Source organism: Helianthus annuus, chromosome 17 (assembly GCF_002127325.2).
Source record: "Helianthus annuus cultivar XRQ/B chromosome 17, HanXRQr2.0-SUNRISE, whole genome shotgun sequence".
Classification (NCBI taxonomy): domain Eukaryota; kingdom Viridiplantae; phylum Streptophyta; class Magnoliopsida; order Asterales; family Asteraceae; genus Helianthus; species Helianthus annuus.
Genome location: NC_035449.2, coordinates 78716991 through 78725547, shown reverse-complemented (window position 1 = coordinate 78725547; position 8557 = coordinate 78716991). Strand labels below are relative to the sequence as shown.

The 8557-nt window shown below is 36.1% G+C and overlaps 1 long non-coding RNA gene across 5 annotated transcripts; it reads left to right on the top strand.

The window, feature by feature from the left end:
* The first annotated feature begins 4771 nt into the window (after nt 1-4771).
* Nucleotides 4772-7961, top strand: LOC110922208. Of its 5 annotated transcripts, none has more exons than XR_002582972.2 (6): nt 4814-5523; nt 5650-5887; nt 5978-6263; nt 6375-6539; nt 7216-7524; nt 7624-7948. It is a non-coding gene; the product is annotated as an uncharacterized LOC110922208 (long non-coding RNA). The 5 variants fall into 5 exon arrangements; XR_004885810.1 differs by having other exon boundaries at nt 4816-5400; XR_002582971.2 differs by having other exon boundaries at nt 4819-5887; nt 5978-6064; nt 6196-6263; nt 7624-7950.
* The last annotated feature ends 596 nt before the right edge of the window (nt 7962-8557 follow it).

Sequence of the window (8557 nt, the reverse complement as noted above, 5' to 3'; positions counted from 1 at the left end):
AAAAATGAACTTAATACCTAATTATTATTGTAACGCATATATAGGTTTGTGATCGTTTGAGATGAATATCATCTTCAGTTGAGGATAATAGCTAAACCGAACGAACCACGCACGTCATAATGAAATTGACTTATCGATGACTTCGCCTATGACGTATATCCATTATAGTGATGCTACAATAAATATTATATGAACAAGAAAACTACCAGAAACGAGTGCCGCAATGCAAAGTGTCTCCCCCGCCGCATCGCGCGGTCACTCTAGTAGTATATATATATATATATATATATATATATATATATATATAGGGAGAAGATCATGCGAGAACCACCTTTTATTGCGAGAACCGCGAGAACCAATGTGAACACAAACAAAAATGCCTAAAAATAGCTAAAAATCATACAATTTTTTTTTTAATATTCTTTATATAAAAATCGCTACTTTTCGAAGCAAAAAAAAAAAAATTTTTTTGGCCACTAAAAGTAGCGATTTAAGCATAAAAAATATTAAAAAAAAAATTTAGATTTTTTTTTGATTTTTTTAGATTTTTTTTAGATTGTTTTAGGTTTTTTGGGGGTTTAGTTTTTAGCATTTTAGCTTGAGGGTGGGGGGGGGGGGTGGTTTAGGTTTTTGGGGTGTGGGGGGGGGGGGGTTTAGTTTTTTTTTTAGGTTTTTTGGGGGTTTTAGTTTTTAGCATTTAGCTTTGGGGGGGGGGGGTTAGGTTTATATATATATATATATATATATATATATATATATATATATATATATATATAGGGTTGGGCTATATAGAAAACCCTAAATATTTAAGAAACCCGGAAAACTCAAAGCTCCCGACTTTTTTTTTTTTTTGAAAAAAATAACACATGTAATATACATGTTTTTAAGAGTTTTGGACCAAAAAAATCAAAAAAGCGCCGAAGGGTTTTTTTTTAAAAAAAAAAAACAAATTTCAGCAACTTTCAGCATTTTTGACTAACACATGTTAGGCAACCGGACATTGCTGAAATTTGTTTATTTTTTTTAAAAAAAATCCCTTCGGCGCTTTTTTGTTTTTTTTTTGCCCAAAATACTTTAAAACATGTATATTACATGTGTTATTTTTTTCAAAAAAAAAATGTCGGGAGGTTGGGTAAAAATGGGGAGAGATTTGAGTTTCCAGAGTTTTCTAAGAATTTAAGGGTTTTCTGTCTAGCATTCCCCTATATATATATATATATATATATATACGCTAGTCATTTACCCACGCGATGCGGCGGGAAACATATTACTTAGGTTGGTGAGTTTAGGGCTATGTACAGGGAGGTTCGGTTTTGAGCCATAACCAAATCCAAATTCAAATTCGCGATGCAACGGAAACACAACACTTATTAGTAATTCTAATGGTGTGCATGAGAAGGTTCAGTTTAGTTGGGTCATAACTAAAATCTAAATTTTTGGTTAAGGTACTTCAAAACTGGTCATGGGGATTTAAAGAGTTTTAAAAGGATGTAAACAAACCGAACTTTGTCAAGCCAACAAAAGCAGAACCATAAGCTCAAAACTAATCAAACGAATTCATAAGCATGTTAATGTGTACAAGAAAGAGTGATCAGGTACATATCATTCCACCATAAGCATAACCAACACCAATTCCAGTTGGCATGCACATGTAGAATATTCACGGCCATGACGTTCTCTGTACAAATAAAATAGTTGGTAAGGTGTTTCAACAGGCTCGGTTCACAACATGTAGCTTTTAGTACGGGTCAGGTTGTCCTATTTGTATAAAACAACTTTCATAAATCTCATGTAAAAAAATGAACTTTTGTTTTTTTTTTCTAGTCGTGCGTAATTACCAGGTTAACAGGTCAAGAAGTGTAAGTTTTAAGTTATTTCTCTATCCATTTATACGATCTGAATGACAATTTACAAAGCGGTTTCATCAACATATCATGTATGTACTTGCATTAATAATTTATTAATTAGAGTAAACAGTCATTTTGGTCCCTGAGGTTTGGTCACTTTTACCATTTTAGTCCAAATTTGAAACCTTTTGCATCTGGATCCTTGTGGTTTCACTTTTATTGCCATTTTGGTCTAAAAGTGAAATCAGGTCAATTTCTCAAATTAAATCTTGTTATTTTGTCCTTTTCCTCGGGGACAAAATGATCATTTCATTTTTATTTTATTTAAAGTTTTTATTAAACCAATAATATTTTGTGGATCCCACCACACATCATTCTTCTTCTACTTTCTTTGAAATCTGCAAGTTTGAGATCAGATGTTGTATAAAAAATTAACACCAAAACAATAAAATCCCCTGAAAACATATAGTAGATATTAATCAAGAACAAACCAATAAATACTACGCAAGCATCGGAGATTTTGTATAAAGGGAAATATTAGAGTTTCTACAACTAGAAGTAGGCTTAGAAAGCACAGGAAGCCCCCATTAACAGGAGAAAACAATGGCCAGATTTGAACCATCAACCTTCATCTGGTTCACCATATCACTGTAGATCTTCATCGTCCTCTTCGATGGCTTCACCGATATCACGTGCGAATTCCCGTCGATTCTCAACGTCTTTTCGATCGACTCAGGTTCTTTCTTCTTCAAGTCTTCACCTGCTGAAATCGTTACTGGTGATTGCTCTGGTGCTGATGAATTTACATTTATAGTTTCAGATGAATTTTCTTCAATGGTAGTCAAACGAACCCCTTTATCTGATTCCATAGTTTCCATATCCAAATCAAAACTTGCTGCGACTGACGTTACTTTCTTTTTTCTGGATTCTTCAACTATATGATATTCTGTTAACGATTCTTGCACAACATCTGATCTCAAACTTGCACATTTCATAGGAGGCAGGAAAAGAATGGGGTTTGATGGGACCCACAAAATATTATTGTTTTAATAAAAGCTTTAAATAAAATAAAAAAGAAATGACCATTTTGCCCCTAGGAAAAGGACAAAATACCATGATTTAATTTGAGAAATATGAACTGATTTCACTTTTGAATCAAAATGACAATAAAAGTGAAATCACAAGGACCCAGATGCAAAAGGTTTTAAAGTTGGATTAAAGTGGCAAAAGTGACGAAACCTCAAAGATCAAAATGGCTGTTTACTCTATTAATTATTATTAACTACCATTTTCACATTACGAAATTTATCTTTTGGAATACAAAAATAACACGTCAATCATAAAAGATTAACTGGTCATTGACTTTTGACTTTTTAGTCTATATAATTTGAGTAGACCCGTCTTGACCCGTTTTATAATTTGAGTAGACGTAGATTGACTAATTGTATATTTTGAGTTGACCTAAATGAGCCCATATGCAAGTAATTAAAAAAGATAAATGCTTCAAACCCATTTCATAAAAATATAAATATATCGATCTTTGATAACAAGTAATTAAAACTTAAAAGTACCCCTCTTTCCACCACCAAGAACCTCGCACATCTCGTTTAAAGCCGCTTGCTCAAGTCTGCTCTTTTCTACTTTAGATACACCATCTGATGGTGTTATATCACCCACAATAGCTATAAAATGCAGATTCGTATATCATTATAAGCTCAAATATGACAAAAAAAATATTATACAAGTAATAAACATGTACCTGCTGCAATGTCATGCACAAGGGCAATCTTAATGCACCGTAAGCCAAGGATCTCTAGATCAAGTGGTGGAGGGCTTGCATGTCTCTTGAGAGATGCAAGTTTGACTCCCACTTGGTGCAGAGTGAGGCACTGGTGGGCAATGATAGGAGACCCAGGGAAACCTGGGTTGGATCCTTGAGCCAAACGGGTTTTACCGGTAACTTCACTGTCGTGCCTACGGGCGGGTGGGTTACCGGGTTTTCCCCGGAATTGGTGGTGGACTCGGGTTACTCTCGGAGTACTCCGTTTGTCCAGTGGGTGCCCCGAGAGTGCTCGAGATTGAGTTTGTTGGCCTTTCCAAAAAAAATATGAAGCTTATGACTTTATTTTGTAAGGGTCATTGGTAATAAAACAATAGCGAAGGGTAATAAAAATTAGACCTTTCTCTGTTAATACCGGGAGGATCATCAACAAATAAAGCCATTAATGCCATTCGATAAATATGATCGGCAATAGACTCAGGACCTTTAATTCCTTGATTGACCCATCTCTTCCTTTTCATGGTCTACAATGACGGAAAAGATTATATAAGTAACAAACAACCCACAAACTTTGCAATGAGCATAAATATAATTTTAAGCTAAAAAACAGAACATAAATGATGACTGCAAGTAACCCCCTTGAAGGTTACCTTTTTTTTTTTTTTTTTGAAAAGTAAACTTCATTCACAAACAGCAGACTCAAACCGTGCCGACTAACCAAACTACAAACGAAAGAAAATTACATATTTACAAAAGAAACCAGTCACCCCATTCTATCTCTTTATGTTTGGACCTATTTGAGAACCAGAAAAACCCAAAGCCTTGATCTCGCTAAGAATACCATCTATTCTAACCGGCATATTAGAAAAAACCAAGTTATTTCTAGCTTTCCACAAGCACCAACACGCAATCCTAATGATGCCTTGAACCGCCAGTTTCTTCTTATCCGACCCATTGATAATCAAATGAAAGCTGCGTTTTACTTGATCCCATTGGATCCCGTGAGTTGGTACATATTCTCACGATTACCAAAAAATTATGAAGTAACAGTTTGTTACATATGATGTGGGGAAGTAACAATTTTCTAACTTCTTTCACAAAGTAATGAAAAGGCATGACCAAAATACCCGAAAACCACATTAGATTCCCTGTATCTCCAATGTAGTAGCCAAAACTTAATTTCCATGTTTCAATAACTACAAATTATTATTACTATATGTTAAAAAGAAAACTGAATGAACAGTGATTTGGATTTTCTGATTGACCTAGGGAGGTTATCCCTCTTTGAGACACGTATCTTCAATTTTCACCTCAAACCTCAGAAGAAGAGAGAGAAAGGAAAAGGGAGAGAGAATGGCGGTGACCGGAGGATCATCACCGTCACACCACCCCGACGGTCACAGTTGCTGGCGACTATTCATTGGGCCATTTGGTGGTGGCGAGGCTTGATTGGCCTCCGGCTGACCTCCTCACCCCGGTTACACACCTCGCTAATGACGATGATGGTGATTGTGTAGTGTTTCATTTGTGTAGTTAGCTGTGACCACTGTCGGTCACTTCCACTATCGCCACCGTCATCGCCGCCGCTGGTATGGCCGTCGCTTGCAAATCTGAAACCCTAACCTCCAAACCCTTCTTTCTCTTATCGGGTTTCTGCTGGTGGAATTTTTGTGTGGTTGGCTGTGTTTAAGCTGACAGGTGTTAGGCTATGATGAGTATCAAATTCATATAGATCATTGAGAAAGATGGCGCGGCAAGGGTAGCGGATGGCAGGTATAGACCTGCAACCCACCTTGCAGCCAGCTTCACTCTGAGCCTTAGATTTGTTTTTACTGTGTCTTTGCTTTTTTATGTTTCTCCAGTGTTGGCAAATGTGTTGATACATATGTGTTTGTGGTAAGCTTTTCGCCGAATTGGTTGACTTGTAATAAGGAAAACAGATTAGGTGTTATTCAATTGGTAAATTTGGTGTTAGTTCTTTGTTGAGATATTTGTTCTGAATCGGTAGGTAAGTTTGTGTAGGTCAGCGGTGGTCCGATAATGATGATGGTGGTGGCGTTACGGCGATGGCAGTTTTACAACCTACTCGTCGGCGTCAACAACACTCGAAGACGACGTTTTCATCATTTTCGTGGCTATAGTCTTTGGTGGCAGCGGACATGGTTTTTTACGGAGAGCGACAAGGTATGTTATATCAGATGCTGTCATAGCTCTCTGACAATGATGGCGGTCAAGCGGTTAGGGTTTCGATTAACTTCCGGTAAGTCATTTTCTATTGCATGTTTGCTATTTGGTTAGATCGACTGTCCCTGAACCTTAATCCGACGACTAATGTTGATCTGATGAGTAGGTAACATCTGGTGAGGTTTCGGCGAAGATTCTAAGATTATGGTGAACAGGCAGACGAAGTTTCCAAACCATTAAGATGCATCAGATTGTAATTTCTTGTAGATAATAATCACTAAGTTAACTTTGTTTGTCACAAAGAATATATGTCAAAATGTTGATTCTACTTCATACACATGTTTTATTTATGCTGATTGCTTCGGTGTGATGGTGTGGTGTTAGGGTTTGTTTGCCCTAATCAATTGGAGTTGGAGATAAGAACTGATGGTGGTCCAAGGAAGATTGATCAGGTAATTTTGTTTTTTGAAGATGGTTTTAATGTTGGAATTGTGAATTAAGTGTTTGCCCTAATTTTGTTTGTTTGAAGATGGTACTGATTGGGGTTTGTTTGAATTGTTTAGGATAAAGTTGGTTATAGTGGGCCGGAAGTTATGGAGGAGTTCTTCTGTGGAAATCAGTTCAGGTGGGAAAGGGTTTAAAGAGAAGTACATGGGAGTGGGATCGGATGGGTCGGATTCAAGATAATATCTCCTGTGCAGAAGAGGCAACAAGCTGAATGGGAAGTTGTATGTTCTATGTATTTTGTTACCATTAGGTTTTAGGTATTTTATTACCGACTTAAGTAATACACAAATGTTCATTAAAGTGACCATGTCTGATACTAATTATGTTTAAAGTTGAAGGCAATGAATTGTGAATTTCAAGATTATAAAGAAGAACTGTAGATTTGAAATAAAAAAAAGATACATAGATGCTACATTATAGGGATGAGCTCGGTACCGACCGGTACCGAACCGGTTCAGTAAATTCGGTATTAGAACCGGTTTGGTACCGGTTCGGTGCCGGTACCGGGTACCATTTGCTCATCCCTACTACATTATGCAGTTGCCATTTAACTCATAGAACACCTGCCATACTATATTCACTCAATCACTCCATTCCTGATATCAAACATAAGACCTTTTGAATTAAAATGTTTATAGATCTTTTCTAGCTAACAGTCAACACAATACTTCTCTTTTGTAGTGTTGAATACTAACTACATAATACTTATCATACTTGTATTTATATGATTATTATTTTTTAATTTATACCTTATAGATAAGTTACCGTTATATGAGGATAATAGAAATTTTAAAATGAAACTGTTTGTTTCGGGAGGTATTGTTTTTGTCATTTACCCCATTTTCCTTTTGTTTTTTTTTCAAAAGCATCATTTAATCAATTCCAATTCATTGCCAGGTCTCAGTTCCGATTGGGTGTGAGACTTGCAGACCGGTCACGTGGTCGTGCGGTGACAGGTGGCTGTGTGGTTGTGGTGGTAAAATTCACGCCGAAGAGGAGGTGCCTGCCAATGACGCATCTACTTTTTTTGTTTTTGTTTTCCCACAGTTACAAGGTTTCATCCTCTAATCGTAAATTATTTCAGTTTCTTGCGACATGATCAAACAATCAACGAAGCTCCGTCTTCATTATATATATTTGCTATGGGAACTGTAGGTGTTCTGAAAAATAATGGAAACAAAGACCTCCAGTAACACATTAGGAACTGTATATGTTCTAAAATTGAATTATATATTTTTTTGCTATTAAGCGTAATATCCAATTCTTGATTCGTCAAATCGCCCTCTCTTGGGCACTGATTTTCAGGTCTCCAGTAACACATTAGGAATTCCAGAACAATAAAAATTGAAGGGTGATTCTGGAAGTTAAATTAAAGAACTATCTTCAGGTCTTCTATGGTATAGGAACTGTATGTGTTCTAAAATTGAATTGCCAAACTATTGGAATGAGAGCAGAACAAAGTTGGTGTTGGATGGTGGATTTTGCTTTCCCCACACCAATTCCCATAGCAAAACTTTAGGTCTTTTTTTTACCATTATTTTCCACAATCACCCTTCAATATCATTATTCTTACTTCTTTGGTATGGATCTTTATTGTTGTACAAGGATTATAATGTGGAGAATGAAAGACTGTCACAAGGAGTGGAGAAGTATTTCATTGTGAATTACATCACACTTGACATCTTGAGTGCTTTTTTTCACTATGTTTTTTAATTAAATATGGATAATGAAGTGTGGTCCCTATGGGACAAGTGGAAAAGATGAGAACAGTCTTGCGTTGACAACAATTTGATTGTTCTTGTAGACCACCAGAGACACGTCTTGCATTGCGTAAACAAATTTACTACTAGAAACGAGTAGTCGTTGACCTGTGATTTTTCCGCCGCAACGCGCGGCGGTGGTATAACACTAGTTAACATCTAGATTTATCAAACAAATAATCCATGTGGTTTTTACAATGCATGCAGATTAACCTATTTTTTAGAAATTAATCGAATTCTTAAAGAATAAAAGCAAGCAAATCTTTTTGCTACATTCTACAGGTTGATTCGAAAATTCCAATTCATAGCAAACACAAAACACGAATTCCAACGGTTACATTATGAATCAATCACACAATTTGAAACCAAATAAGAAAACATAAACACTAACCTCAGTAGCACCTAAATTCTCTGTAAGAGTAATCTTTTTTCCTGTAAATCAAACAAAATACACACATACATAAGTGAAAACAGAAACA